At 44.6% G+C, this 15,903-nt stretch overlaps 1 pseudogene; it reads left to right on the top strand.

Moving 5' to 3' along the window:
* The first annotated feature begins 762 nt into the window (after positions 1-762).
* On the top strand, positions 763-9,938 carry LOC105738958 (annotated as a pseudogene).
* Positions 9,939-15,903: the final 5,965 nt, after the last annotated feature.

Genomic DNA, 15,903 nt, shown 5'->3' on the forward strand with positions numbered 1-15,903 from the left:
TTCATTTCAACATCTTCATTTTTCTGCTCCTGTTATTTCAGAGCCCCCGCATCCCATTTCTCCAAGACAGATTGCTCCTTTGTGGGCTATCTCTAACTTCAAAGCTACATAGTTCTATGCAAAATAAATTAACTTTCCTGGCTGTGAAAATTATCAATACAGATTTTAAAATACTCTGTTGCAAAATGATCCTTAATCCGCACATTTCCTGACCTCATCAAAATAATGCAATGCTTCACAGCCCTGACAATTTTATATTACAATATGCTTCATGCTGTTTTCATGTATGTATCACACCAACATCGGGACCCTCCCTCCTCCTACTCCATCCCTGGAGAGATGCAGCAGTTTTGACATTCTGACTCTGTTGGTATAAACAGCGCATTTCTGTTGCCTCACCCACTGTAGCACAGACTAAATGGTCAAGGCTACTCCATTTCCTCTTCTGAACATAAACTATTTCTCTTCCACCAAAATTATTCTTGCTGAGTTTTTCTCCAGACCTCTGGTACCATTTAGTGGAAAGCAAAGTGATCATGCGTTTTCAGGACAAGTCAGGACTCTGCACCCTTATCCTGATCTTCTCTGTCATAGCTTTTCGAAGTCATTCAGCTTACTCCTGCCTCTTCACCTCCATGACTCAAATTCTTTACCTAGAATATAGGTGGACAAAATCTGCCTCTCAGAGAATACATCTCAAGTTGAAGGCTCTTTAAAATTTATGAAATATTTTTTCCTACTTTATGACTGCCTCCTAGTATCATGATAGTTCTGGATTTGGGGACATATGGGGTGAGTCTATGTGAGCGTTCTCTCATTCGGGGTGCAGAAATGCCAAGAAAACTTTCCTGGAAGTACCATTTTGAAGTCATCAGTGCAGGAGCCTGGAGCCAGGACCAGATGGCAGGCTTGACTCACCTTGACCTGAGATGTCGCTCTTCCAGCTATGTGGGCCAGGCTAATAGTTCGCCAGATGTCACCATGGCTGATGGAGTGGGTAACTGTAGCCGGAGAGTATGAGCGGCAGCCTCTACAGTGATGGCCTTTTCTTTTTCTTATTTTTTCTTCTTCAGGCCGGGAGGTAACCCATTCATGACCCGGAACACTCTCATTGCACTTCCTTGAGAAGTCAAGTTTGGTAAACACGTTCAGCTGCAGTGAACTAGACAGAGGAGGGTGGGACACAAAGGCAAGAGAGATGGAAGGAAGGGACAGCTTTTGCATCCAATTTCCCATTTTAATAAGGTGTTGTCCTCAGACTGTAAGTGTTGATATGAAAGTGACATAGCAAAGACCTTCATTTTCACTTACAGAATTTCCTAAAACATACTTTGCTTTAAAAAAAAAAAAATCAGACACTTCTTTTTTTTCATTTGTTTTTTTACAGAGTCTTGCTCTGTCACCCAGGCTGGAGTGCAGTGGCACGATCTCGGCTCATTTCAGCCTCTGCCTCCCGGGTTCAAGCAATTCTAATGCTTCAGCCTCCCGAGTAACTGAGATTACAAGCACATGCCACCATGCCCGGCTAATTTTTGTATTTTTAGTAGAGATGGGGATTTGCCATGTTGGCCAGGCTGGTCTCGAACTTCTGACCTCAGGTGATCTGCCCGCCTCAACCTCCCAAACTGTTGGGATTACAGATGTGAGCCGCTGTGCCCAGTCTTTTATTTCATTTTCTATGTAAATAGAATGAAAAGATAGGTTGAATTTCCTGGCAATCTAGTGTTTCTCAAACTAATAGTTCAAACTGCTTATATATAATCAATTATCTCAATAGACTATGCTTGCCATGGATACCCAACATAAGATGAGGATCTCCTCCTCACAGTCTTTGTTCATGTCATTCTCCAACTAAAATTCTTTTACTCACTTCTCCATACAGCAACTCCAAATCCTATTCCCTCTAGAATTTCCTGTGCAAGTGCCGCTCCCTGCTCTGAAAGGATATATCTTTTACCACCTGTCAATGGAGCCCCCGGTTCCAACCCTAAAAGCGGTAAATGATATTTATTACCTATCCAATACTTCCAGGCCTGGGTTTTCATTTTATTCTTTTTAATATTTTCATCAAATGCAGAACAGCTATCAAGAATTTATAAAATAGATGTGATATACATGGAACATGATGAATACCCATAGACCAAGCCATTGATTTAAATAGAAAAACATACCACTTGCTTTGACATCTCCTCCATGTGCTTCCTTTACGTCTTCTTTCTGCTCCCCTCAAAAAATCCACAATTCTGAGTTTTAGTTAATCATTACTTTTCTTTGTAATTTTACTATGTACAGTCATCCTTTGGTATCCATGGGAGATTGGTTCCAGGATCTCCTGGATACCAAAATTCTTGGATGCTCAAGTCTCTGATATTGTAGAAAATGGCATAATATTTGTATATAACCTACACATATTCTTACCCATATACTTTAAATAATCTCTAGGTTACTTGTAATACCTAATACAATGTAAATGCTATGTAAATAGTTGTTGTATTGGTTTTTTATTTGTATTATTTTTATGTGTTTTTCTAAATATTTTGATCCACAGTTGGTTGAATTCATAAATGTGAAACCCACAGATACAAAAGGCCAACTGTGTATTTGTATCCTGTAACAATATATTGTTTGGTTATAATGTTTGTAAATTTTACCCATGCATTCCTCTGTGACTGCTTTTTATATTTCTAAGATTTACCCATGTTGTTATATGTAACCATAAGTTATTCATTTGTTTATTTTTCCCAATGTATGAATGTACTTCAATTTCCTTCCTTCCTTTCTTTCTTTCTCTCTCTCTCTCTCTCTCTTCTCTTTTTTTCTTCTTCCTTTCCTTTCCTTTCCTTTTTTTTTTTTTTTTTTGAGATAGGGTCTCACTCTGTCACCCAGGCTGAACTGGACTGCAGTGGTGCAATCTCAGCTCATTGCAACCTCTGCCTCCCAGGTTCAATATATCCTCCTACCTCAGCCTCCTGAGTAGCAGGGACCACAGGTGCGTGCAACCACACCTAGTTAATTTTTGTATTTTTTGTAAATATGGAATTTTTCCGTGTTATTCAGTCTGGTCTTGAACTCCTGGGCTCAAGCGATCCGCCTGCCTCAGCCTCCCAAAGTGCTGGGATTACAGGTGTGATCACCGAACCTGGCTGTACTTCACTTTTCTAATCCACTCTTCCCATGAAGGACATACGGTTTGTTTCCTTTTGCTTGTTTGCTATTACAAACTGTGTCACTATAAAGATTCTTATACATAGCCCCAGACACAGATACAAGAATTTCTCTAAATTAGAGTATATACTTAAGAGTGGACACTGGGTCAGTGAGTGTGCATCTTTGATTTTACTGGATAATGCCAAACTATAGTTTCCAATAATGGTGACTTGGAGTAACTAACACTGACTGTTCTTGACGATTGTTATTATCCAGTTACTTTTTTTTTCAATCAAGAAGTTGCGAAGGGGTCAGGCATGGTAGCTTACACCTGTAATCTCAGCACTTTGAGAGGCCGAGGCAGGTGGATCACCTAAGGTCAGGAGTTCAAGACCAGCCTGGCCAACATGGCAAAACCCTGTCTCTACTAAAAACACAAAAACTTCGCCAGGCGTGGCGGCATGGGCCTGTAATCCCAGCTACTTGGGAAGCTGAAGCAGGAGAATTGCTCGAACTTGGGAGGCGAAGGTTTCAGTGAGCCAAGATTGCACCACTGCACTCCAACCTGAGCTACAGAGTGAGACTCTGTCTCAAAATAAATAAATAAATAAATAAATAAATAAATAAATAAATAAATAAGTTGTGCAGGGTTTTCCCATTGTGGTTTGAACTTGTATTTCCTGATTACTAATGAGGTCAGACACTTTTCATATGTTTATTAGCCATTCACATTTCTTCTTCTGTGAAGTGTCTGTTCAAGTCTTTTGTCTATTCTTTTCCTACTATATGGTTGGTCTTTTTCTCATTGATTTACAGAAATTCTTTATATATTCAGGGTAGAAATCTTTTGTCAGCTACCAAAGCTACAAATACTGTCTCCCAGTTTGTGATTTTTCTTTCCACTTTTTTATGGTGTCATTTTACTAATCAGAAGTTTATCCTTAATTACAATATTTTCCCTTATGATTTGCTTGTTTTTTTGCAAACAATTAAAAAAATTTTTTCCTAATGAAAGGTATTCTCTATTAGATATTCTCTTTTACACATTGTGTAGTTTTGTCTTTCACATTTAAGTTTTTAACTAACATTGATTTAAAATAAATAAATAATCTGTTAGCTCAATGCCATATATTGAGCTCTGTAATAAATCAAGTTCCCATATATATGTAAGGTCAATTTTTCTTTTACCGTTTTTTGTTTTGTTTTTGTTTTTGTTTTCAGACAGAGTCTTACTCTACCAGCCAGGGGCTGGAGTGTAATGGCATAATCTTGGCTCACTGCAGCCTCCACCTCCCAGGTTCAAGTGAGTCTCGAGCCTCAGCCTCCCAAGTAGCTAGCATTACAAGCATAAGCCACCACACCCACCTAATTTTTGTGTTTTTAGTAGAGATGGGGTTTCACCATGTTGTCCAGGCTGGTCTCGAACTCCTGGCCTCAAGTGATCCACCCACCTCCGCCTCCCAAAGTGCTGGGATTACATGCATGAGCCACCATGCCTGGACTGTAAGGCCAATTTTTCTAAGTGCCAATAATTTTTGCATCATTTAATAATACACTAATTTATTAATTATTGACATTTGGTATAACACTGTGCTCTCCTCATTATTTTTCATCAGGAATGTCTTTATTATTCTTGAACTGTTTTTCCCTACAAATTTTAAAATCACCTTTTTAGGTTACACACAAAGACACACAGACACAAACAGAACTGTTGAGATTTTGACTGGAGCTGCATTAAAGTTACAGACTAATTTGAATGTTGAGTTTCCCAGACCACATAGAATATCTCCTCATGTCTTCCCATGAGGTAAATATTATAATTTTTTTGCTGAAAGTCTTGTGCACATATTAGAATTATTCCCAGATACTTCATGTGTATTATTTTTATACCTTACATATTTTGTACCATTGTAAATGGTGTATTTTTATTAAATTTCATTTTCTTTTTTTTTTTTTTTTTTTGAGAAAGAGTCTTGCTCTGTCACCCAGGCTGGAGTGCAGTGGCGCTATCTCGGCTCACTGCAGGCTCCGCCCCCCGGGGTTCACGCCATTCTCCTGCCTCAGCCTACCGCGTAGCTGGGACTACAGGCGCTCGCCACCTCGCCCGGCTAATTTTTTGTATTTTTAATAGAGGCGGGGGTTTCACCGTGTTAGCCAGGATGGTCTCGATCTCCTGACCTCGTGATCCGCCCGCCTCGGCCTCCCAAAGTGCTGGGATTACAGGCGTGAGCCACCACGCCCGGCCATTAAATTTCATTTTCTAAGCATTTGTTGCAAATTTAAGATATTTTGCCTAAGGTTAGATTTATTGAGTTGTTGAACGATTTGTAAAATTTTGTTAGTCAAATTATATGTTTCAAGTCTGCCTTGCTGTCAACCAGTGCTGGACTCAGGGAGGCCCATCCAGACCAGTGGGGGAGACAGCGACCCTAGCAGAAGCTGGACCGAGCGGAGAGGAAGGAGAGGAGGAGGTCAGGGCTCTCAGGAGCCAGGTTCTGGGCAAGTGGCAGCCCCTCTCAAATTTTCAGGAAAGCGGTCGGCTCACACTAGGGCAGTAAAAAGATGCCTCTGGGGAGGAGGCCCGTGCAGCTATCCAGGAAATGGTGGTGGCTGGGCCTAGGGAGGTGGCAGGGGAACGGAGACCCTGGTGGGGGATGACATCAAGGGAGGATACGGGCGGGATCCCAGATTTCTGCCTGTGGGCGATGGAAGTGAGGTTCACTGGGCAGGGAGGCTGGACACAGACGGGCAAAGGGCTGCCTAGACCTCTAGGGGCCAAAGAGCACGCGGACCCCCTCCGTGGGGTAACAGTTTCCGCAGGTAGCACAAAGCAGCGGACTGGAAGTGGGGGCAGAAGTGCACCGCACTCATCGGCAACTGCGCGCCTCAGTACGCAAAGTCTGAACTTCCTGACAAAGGGGGATGCGGTGGCAGCGCTCGACTGGAGTCCGTTGAGGTCCTGAGGTCCCCTGGTTCTGGAAGGCTCGCCGCGGAGACAAGAGAGGAGCCTGTGCCATAGGGATTCTAGAAGAGAACAGCATTGTGTCCCAGTGCGCATGCTCGCATCACTTACCAAGAGCGGCTGAGAGCCTGAGATGTTTGGAGTGGTTTTTTCTCACAGACCCGAATAGCCTGCCCCTCAGCCACCCTCTGTGCCCTCCTGAGAACCGTAGACTTCCCTTTCCGGCCCTACAAATGCCAACAGGAGTACATGACCAAGGTCCTGGAATGTCTGCAGAAGAAGGTGAATGGCATCCTGGAGAGCCCCACGGGCACAGGGAAGACGCTGTGCCTCCTGTGCACCACCCTGGCCTGGCAAGAACACCTCCAAGACACCATCTTTGCCCGCAATTTTGCCGACAGGGTGCAAGGGGAGCTTCTCTCAGATCAGGTCTTTGTCATCCTGGGGCAATGCTGCTGCTGCTGATGGAGACCCCATAGCTTGCTACACGAACATCCCAAAGATCATTTACGCCTTTAGGACCCACTCGCAACGCACACAGGTCATCAACGAACTTCGGAACACGTCCTACCGGCCTAAGGTGTGTGTGCTGGGCTCCCGGGAGCAGCTGTGCATCCACCCTCAGGTGAAGAAGCAGGAGAGTAACCACATGAAGATCCACTTGTGCCGCGAGAAGGTAGCAAGTCGCTCTGTCATTTCTACAACAATGTAGAAGAGAAAAGCCTGGAGCAGGAGCTGGCCAGCCCCATCCTGGACGTCGAGGACTTGGTCAAGAGGGGAAGCAAGCACGGGGTATGCCCTTATTACCTGTCCCGGAACCTGAAGCAGCAAGCTGACATCGTCTTCATCCCATGCAGTTACCTGTTGGATGCCAAGAGCTGCAGCGCACACAACATTGACCTGAAGGGGACGGTCGTGATCTTTGATGAAACTCACAAGGTGGAGAAAATGTGTGAAGGATTGGCATCCTTTGACCTGATCCCTCATGACCCGAGTTCGGGACTGGACGTCGTAGACCAGGTGCTGGAGGAGCAGATCAAGGTGGCACAGCAGGGCGAGCCCCACCCGGAGTTCAGCGCAGGCCCCACCCGGAGTTCAGCGCAGACCCCACCAGCTCAGGGCTGAACATGGAGCTGGAAGACATTGTAAAGCTGAAGATGATCCTGCTCTGCCTGGAAGGGGCCATCGATGCTGTTGAGCTGCCTGGAGATGACAGCGGTGTCACCAAGCCAGGGAGCTACATCTTTGAGCTGTTTGCTGAAGCCCAGATCACATTTCAGACCAAGGGCTGCATCTTGGACTCACTGGACCAGATCATCCAGCACCTGGCAGGACGTGCTGGAATGTTTGCTAACACGGCCGGACTGCAGAAGCTGGCAGATATCATCCAGATTGTGTTCAGTGTAGACCCCTCCGAGGGTGGCCCTGGTTTCCTGGCAGGGCTGGGGGCCTATAAAGTGCACATCCATCCTGATGCCAGTCACCGGAGGGTGGCTCAGCCATCTGATGCCTGGAGCACCACTGCAGCAGAAAGCGAGGGAAGGTGCTGAGCTACTGGTGCTTCAGTCCTGGCCACAGCATGCGAGAGCTGGTCTGTCAGGGCACCTGCTTTATCATCCTCACCTGCAGCACACTGGCCCCGGGGTCCTCCTTTGCCCTGGAGATGCAGATCCCTTTCCCAGTCTGCCTGGAGAACCCACACATCATCGACAAGCACCAGATCTGGATGGGGATCATCCCCAGAGACCCCGACAGAGCCCAGTTGAGCTCCGCGTTTGACAGACGGTTTTCCAAGGAGTGCTCGTCCTCCTTAGGGAAGGCTCTGGGCAACATCGCCCACATGGTGCCCTATAGGCTCCTGATCTTCTTCCCTTCATATCCCATCATGGAAAAGAGCCTGGAGTTCTGGCAGGCCCGCTACTTGGCTAGGAAGATGGAGGCGCTGAGGTCGCTGTTTGTGGAGCCCAGGAGCAAAGGCAACTTCTCTGAGACCATCGGTGCTCACTAAGCGAGGATTGCCTCCCCCGGGTCTACAGGCTCCACCTTCCTGGCGGTATGCCGGGGAAAGACCAGCGAGGGGCTGGACTTCTCAGACACTAATGGCTGTAGTCTGATCATCACGGGCCTCCGTAGCCCCCACGCATGGACCCCCTGGTTATCCTCAAGATGCAGTTCGTGGACGAGATGAAAGGCCAGGTTGGGGCTGGGGGCCAGTTCCTCTCTGGACAGGCGTCCAGGACTGTGAACCAGGCCATCGGGCAAGTGATCCCGCACTGCCTGGACTACGGGGCTGTCTTCCTCTGTGACCACAGGGTCGCCTTTGCAGATGCCAGAGCCCAGCTGCCCTCCTGGGTGCGTCCCCACGTCAGGGTGTACAACTTCGGCCATGTCCTCCAAGACGTAGCCCAGTTCTTCTGGGTTGCTGAGTGAACTATGCCAGCACTGGCCCCGCGGGCTGCAGCACCCGGTTTGCGTGAGGCAGAAGATGCTGTCAAGGTGACTAAGTCACCTAGCCCCCTCCTCTCCACCAGGAAAGCTAAGAGTCTCGACCTGCATGTCCTTAGCCTGAAGCAGAGGCCCTCAAGGTCACCAGCTGCTGGGGACCCCGAGGGCAGCCTGTATATGGAGTATGAGCAGGAGCCAGACCCTGCCCGGCAGAGGCCCTGGGGGCTGCTGGCCGTGCTGGAGCACAGCGAACAGTGGGCTGGGGGGCCCCAGCGAGGAGCAGGCCCACAGGTGCTCCACCCTATCTCTCCCATCTAAGAGGCTGGCAGAGGAGCCACGAAGAAGGAGGAAGAAGATCCAGCTGGTCAGCCACTCGGAGGAGCCCGTGGCTGGTGCACAGGTGAGCAGGGCCAAGCTCTTCATGGTGGCCGTGAATTAGGAGCTGAGTCAAGCCAACTTTGCCACCTTCACCCAGGCCCTGCAGGACTACAAGGGTTCCGATGACTTTGCTGCCCTGGCGACCTGTCTCGGCCTCCTCTTTGCTGACAACCCCAAGAAGCACAGCCAGCTCCAGGGCTTCTACCAGTTTGTGCAGCCCCACCACAAGCAGCAGTTTGAGGAGGTCTGTATACAGCTAACAGGACAAGGCTGCGGCTATTGGCCCAAGCACAGCATTCCCCGAAGGCAGCGGGCACAGCCAGCCCTGGACCCCACTGGAAGGACAGCTCCGGATCCCAAGCTGACCCTGTCCAAGGCTGTGGCCCAGCAGCTGGACCCCAGAGAGCACCTCAACCAGGGCAGGCCCCACCTGTTCCCCAGGCCACCCCCCACAGGAGACCCTGGCAGTCACCCATAGTGGGGGTCCAGAGCGCCCAGAGCAGGGAAGCAGGGCCAGCATGCCGTGAGCGCCTACCTGGGAGATGCCTGCAGGGCCCTGGAGTCTACAGGCTGTAGCCAGCTCTTGGCAGTGCTGACAGCCCACAAGCAGGATGACGACCTGGACAAGGTGCTGGCCGTACTGGCTGCCCTGACCACTGCGAAGCCTGAGAACTTCCCCCTGCTGCAGAGGTTCAGCATGTTTGTGCATCCATACCACAAGCAGCACTTCTTGCAGACATGCACAGACCTGGCCGGCCAGCCCAACCCAGGCATGGAGCCCCCAGGACCCCAAGAGGAGAGCCTTGCCATGCCTCCTGTGCTCACTCACGGGGCTTCCCAACCAGACTGGTCATGGTGCAAGAAGCCTGGGAAGACCCAGAGCAAGATCTCATCATTCCTTAGACAGAGGCCAGCAGGGGCCTTGGGGGAGGATGGTGTGGCTGCAGGGCGAAGCCAGTCCCCTGGACCTTCCCACAGGCGTGCAGTATCTGAGTGGGGCCTCTAAGACGTGCCCAGCCTGCACACTGCCTCCAGGAAGCAGAGCATCACACAGGTCTTCTGGCCAGAGCCCCAGTGAGTGCCCATGGAGGCCCTCAGCATGCCCAACATGGCTTGATCACCTGCCTGTCCAGCTCTGTTGGGCCAAGAACTCACCCAACAGAATAGGCCAGAGAACACTTAAAATCTACTCTTAGCAATTTGCAAGCATACAATATAATTATTTTCAATAACTATAGTTATTAACTATAGTCACCAGATACAACACACCTCTTGAGTTCATTTCTCCTCTCTAACTGAAATTTTGTATACTTTGACCAGCTTCTCCCCAGGCCCTGACCCCATCCCTGCATCTTCTAGTAACTCCCATGCTGCTCTATGTTTCTATGAATTCAACATTTTTAGATTTCACAAATATGTGGGAGCATATGTTATTTGTCTTTCTGTATCTGTCTTATTTCATTTAACATAACACCCTCCAGGATCATCCATGTTGTTGCAGATGACAGGATTTCATTCTATTTTAAGGCTGAATAATATTCCATTGTGTATATATATGACATTTTCTTTATCAATTTATCCTTGATGGAAATTTAGGCTGGTTCCATATCTTGGCTATTGTGAATAATGCTGCCGTGAATATGGGAGTGCAGAAATCTCTTCAATACATTGTTATTGCTGTAGCTTTATATTAAGTACAATTTTTTTTGTATGGAAATTTAGGTTGGTTCCATATCTTGGCTATTGTGAATAATGCTGCAATGAATATGGGAGTGCAGAAATCTCTTCAATACATTGTTATTGTTGTAGCTTTATATTAAATACAACCAATGCTTGCTTAGATTTTGCCAATAATCTGCAAGTTTTTTGCTGATTAGTTCTGCTTGACGCTCAAGGCCTTGATCAGTAGTGATCTTTCTTCTTTCTAAAGTACATACTTTAGAAATTTGTTTAGTGAGGATCTATTGATGTTTCTTTTAAAATACTTTAATTTTGCAGGTTTTCTCCCCCAGCATATGAAAGATACCCTTTTGCTGTTTTCTTGTTTACATTTTTGCTTTTAGGTAACCAACTGTATGTAAGTCCATTGTTGTTTCTTTGAAGGTAATTTGTCTTTTCTCTCTAGCTGCTTTAAAGATCTTCTATGTCTTTGGTGTTCCATGGCTTCATTATGGTATTTTTATATATGGATGTTTACTTGTTATTTATCCTGCTTAGGGATCCTGAATATTTTGGTTACCGTTGGCCCTTCCTGTTCTCAAATTGCACATCCACAGACTCAACCAACCATGGATTGAAAATATTTGAAAAAAGAGATAAGCAGAAAATGGTGGATAGGAGGCAGGACTAACTTGCAGCTCCCACTCAGATGGACAGAACAGCATGCAGAGACCCACATTTGTGAACTTTTACTCCAAGAACCACCACAGAACATACCAGGAAAGCCGAGACAATCCACAGACCCTTTGAAGGAAGTGGATTGCTGCTGCAGGCTCTGTGGGACAGCGGAGGAACTGTGAGTCAGCTTGCTTTCTCAGTTGGGAGGCTTGTAACCTGTGACAAGTTCTCAGCCCTGCTCACTGGCTGCCTGGAAAGAAACCTGGTTCTATTGGGGGTGGGGCACAGTGGAAGTAAGACTGGCCTTTAAGGCTGTAGGCTGCCTGGAAGCCTACAGGTGAGGCCTGTGGCTGCTGGCATTCCCCCACTTTTCTGGCAACCTGTGTGTGTAATGCAGCAGAGACAGACTTAATCCCCCTGGGAGCATAACTCCATTGGCCTGGGAACAAGACCCCCATCCCCCACAGCAGCTGCAGCAAGCCGGGGCCAAGGAGAGTCTGAGCTCAGACACACCTAACCCTGCCCCCATCTGATGGCCTTTTACTACCTTCCTGGTAGGGAGAACAAAGGACATACTCTCTTGGGAGCTCTATGGCTCCATCCACTGCCTGACTCTAGGGCAAGCTTGTATCCTCCCTATACAACCAGTTGATGCACTCTTGAAAGTGCCACCTCCTGGCTGGAGGCCAACGAACACAAAACCAGTGCACTAAACAAAAACACAAGCAAGTACCCTCACTGAGTCCACTTCATTCCCCTGCTACCTCCATTGGAGTAGGTGCTGGTATCCATGGCTGAGAAGCCTGAAGATGGATCACATCACAGGACTCCTTGCAGACACTCCCCAGTACCAACCTGGAGCCCAGTAGCTCTGCTGGGTGGCTAAATCAAGAAGAGCAATAACAATCACTGCAGTCTGGCTCTCAGGAAGCCCCATTCCTAGGGGAAGAGGGAGAGCCTCACATCAAGGGAGCACCTATGGGACAAAAGAACCTGAACAGCAGATCTGAGTCCTAGATCTCCCTCTGACATAGTCTAACCAAATAAGAAGGAACCTGACAAACAATTCTGGTAATATGACAAAACAAGGTTTTTTATCACCCCTAAAAGATCACACTAGCTCACCCGCAATGGATCCAAACCAAGACAAAATCTCTGAATTGCCAGAAAAAGAATTCAGAAAGTCAATTATTAAGCCAATCAACGAGGTACCAGAGAAGGGTGAAGTCCAGCTTAAGGAAATAAAAAAAAAAGATACAAGATATTAATAGAAAAATCTCCAGTGAAATAGCATAAATAAAAAACAACCACAACTTCTGGAAATCAAGGACACACTTAGAGAAATGTAAAATGCACTGGAAAGTCTCAGCAACAGAATCGAACTAGTTGAAGAAACAACTTCAGAGCTCAAACACAAGGCTTTCAAATTAAACCAATCTGACAGACAAAGAAAAAAGAATTAAAAAAAAATGAACAGAGCCTCCAAGAAGTCTGGGATCATGTTAAAGGACTAAACCTACAAATCATTGGTGTTCCCAAGGAAGAAGAGAAATCTAAAAGTTTAGAAAACACATTTAAGGGAATAATCAAGGAAAAGTTCCCTGTTCTTGCTAGAGATCTAGATATTCAAATATAAGAAGCTCAAAGAACACCTGGGAAATTTATTGCAAAAAGATCATCACCTAGGCACATAGTCATCAGGTTATCTAAAGCCAAGATGAAGGAAAGAATCTTAAGAGCTGTGAGGCAAAAGAATCAGGTAATCTGTAATCTATTAAGGAAAACTTATCAGATTAACAGCAGATTTCTCAGCAGAAACCCTACAAGCTAGAAGGGATTGGAGTCCTATCTTTAACCTCCTTAAACAAAACAGTTGTCAGCCAAAAATTTTGTATCCAGCAAAATTAGGCTTCATAAATGAAGGAAAGATACAGTCTTTTTCAGACAAACAACTGCTGAGAGAATTTGCCACTACCAAGCCAGCACTGCAAGAACTACCAAAAGGAGCTCTAAATCTTGAAACAAATCATTGAAATACACCAAAATAGGATCTTCTTAAAGAATAAATCTCACAGGACCTATAAAACCATAACATAATGGAAAAACACTAAGATATTCAGGTAACAAATAGCATGATGAATAGAATAGTACCCCACATCTCAATACTAATGTTGAATGTAAATGCTCTAATTGCTCCACTTAAAAGATACAGAATAGCAGAATGGATAATAGCTAACCAACCACATAAGGACTCACATAAACTTAAGGTAAAGTGGTGGAAAAGATATTGCAAGCAAATGGACACCAAAAGTGAGCAGGAATAGTTATTCTTATATTAGATCAAACAAACTTTAAAGCAACAGCAGTTAAAAAAGAAAAAGAGGACTAGTGCATAATATAATCATTATACACTATACAACAGGAAAATATCACAATCCTAAATAAATATGCCTCTAACACTGGAGCTCCCAAATTTATCAAACAACTACTACTAGACCTAAGAAATGAGATAGACAGCAACACAATAATAGTGGGGGACTTCAGTACTCCACTAACAGCACTAGTCATGTCCTCAGGAGAGAATGTCAACAAGGCAACAATGGATTTAAACTATACAACAAATGGACTTCACAGATATTTACAGAACATTGTTATTGTTCTACTGAACAACCACAGAATATACATTCTATTCATCAGTGCATGGAACTTTCTCCAAGATAGGCCATATGATAGGCCACAAAACAAGTCTCAACAAATTTAAGAAAATCAAAATTATATCCAGTACTCTCTAAGGCTGCAGTGGAATAAAATTGGAAATCAACTCCAAGAGGAACCATCAAGACCACGCAAATACATGGAAATGAAATAACCTGCTCCTGAATGATTGTTGGGTCAACAGTAAAATCAAGATAGAAATTTAAAAAGTCTTTGAACTGAATGATAATAGTGACACAACCTATCAAAACCTCTGGGATACAGAAAAGGCGGCGCTAAGAGGAAAGTTCATTGCATTAAATGTCTACACTAAAAAGCCTGAAAGAGCACAAATAGGCAATCTAAGGTCACACCTCAAGGAACTAGAGAAACTAGAACAAAGCAAACACAAACCCAGCATTAGAAAAGAAATCACAAAGATCAGAGCAGAACTGAATTAAAATATATATATTTATATACAAAAAATAAATAAAACAAAAAGCTGGTTCTTTGAAAAAATAAATAAAACTGTTAGACCATTAGTGAGATTAACCAATAAAAGAAGAGAGAAGATCCAAATAAGCTCAATTAGAAAAGAAATGGAAGATACTACAACTGATACCACAGAAATACAAAAGATCATTCAAGACTACTATGAATACCTTTACATGCATAAACTAGAAAACCTAGAGGAGATGTATAATTTCCTAGAAATATACAACCCTCCTAGATTAAACCAGGAAGAAATAGAAACTCTGAACAGACCAATAACAAGCAGTGAGATTGAAATGGTAATTACCCCAAAAAATAAAAGTCCAAGACCAGATGGGTTCACAGCTGAATTATATAGACATGCAAAGAAGAATTGGTACCAGTCCTATTAACACTATTCCAAAAGACAGAGAAAGAGGGAATCTTCCCTAAATCATGCTATGAAGCCACTATTGCCCTAATACCGAAACCAGGAAAAGATATCACAAAAAAAGAAAACTACAGACCAATTTCCCTGATGAACATAGATGCAAAAATCCTCAACAAAATACTAGCTAACAAAACCCAACAGCATACCAAAAAGATAATCCGCCATGATCAGGTGGGTTTCATACCAGGGATGCAGGGATGGTTCAACATACACAAGTCAATAAATGTGATAAACCACATAAACAGAACTAAAAACAAAAATCACATGATCATCTCAATAGATGCAGTAAAAGCATTTAACAAAATCCAGTATTACTTTATGATTGAAACCCTCAGCAAAATCAGTATAGAAAGGCCGTACCTTAAGGTAATAAAAGCCGTCTATGACAAACTGACAGTCAACATTATACTGAATGTGGAAAAGTTGAAAGCACTCCCCCTGAGAGCTGGAACAAGAAAAGGATGCCCACTTTCACAAGTTCTATTCAACATAGTGCTGCAAGTCCTAGCCAGAGCAGTCAGCCAAGAGAAAGAAATAAAGGGCATCCAAGTTGGTAATGAGGAAGTCAAACTGTCACTGTTTGTTGATGACATGATTGTATATCTATTATAGAAAACCCTAAAGACTCATCCAAAAAGCTTCTAGAACTGGTAAATAAATTCAGCAGTTTCAGGGTACAAAATTAATGTACACAAATCAGTAGCCTTACTATATATCAATAGTGACCAAGCTGACATTCAAATCGAGAACTCAACCCCTTTTACAGTAGATGCAAAAGAAATACAATACTTAGGAATATACCTAACCAAGGAGGTGAACGACTTCTGCAAAGAAAACTACAAAACACTGCTGAAAGAAATCACAGACAACACAAACAAATGGAAACATCCTGTGCTCATGGACTGGTAGAATCAGTATTGTGAAAATGACCATACTGCCAAAAGCAGTCTATAAATTCAATGCAATATCCATCAAAATACTGCCATAATTCTTCACAGAACTAGAAAAAACAATCCTA

Source organism: Nomascus leucogenys, chromosome 18, assembly GCF_006542625.1.
Source record: "Nomascus leucogenys isolate Asia chromosome 18, Asia_NLE_v1, whole genome shotgun sequence".
NCBI classification, from domain to species: Eukaryota; Metazoa; Chordata; class Mammalia; order Primates; family Hylobatidae; genus Nomascus; species Nomascus leucogenys.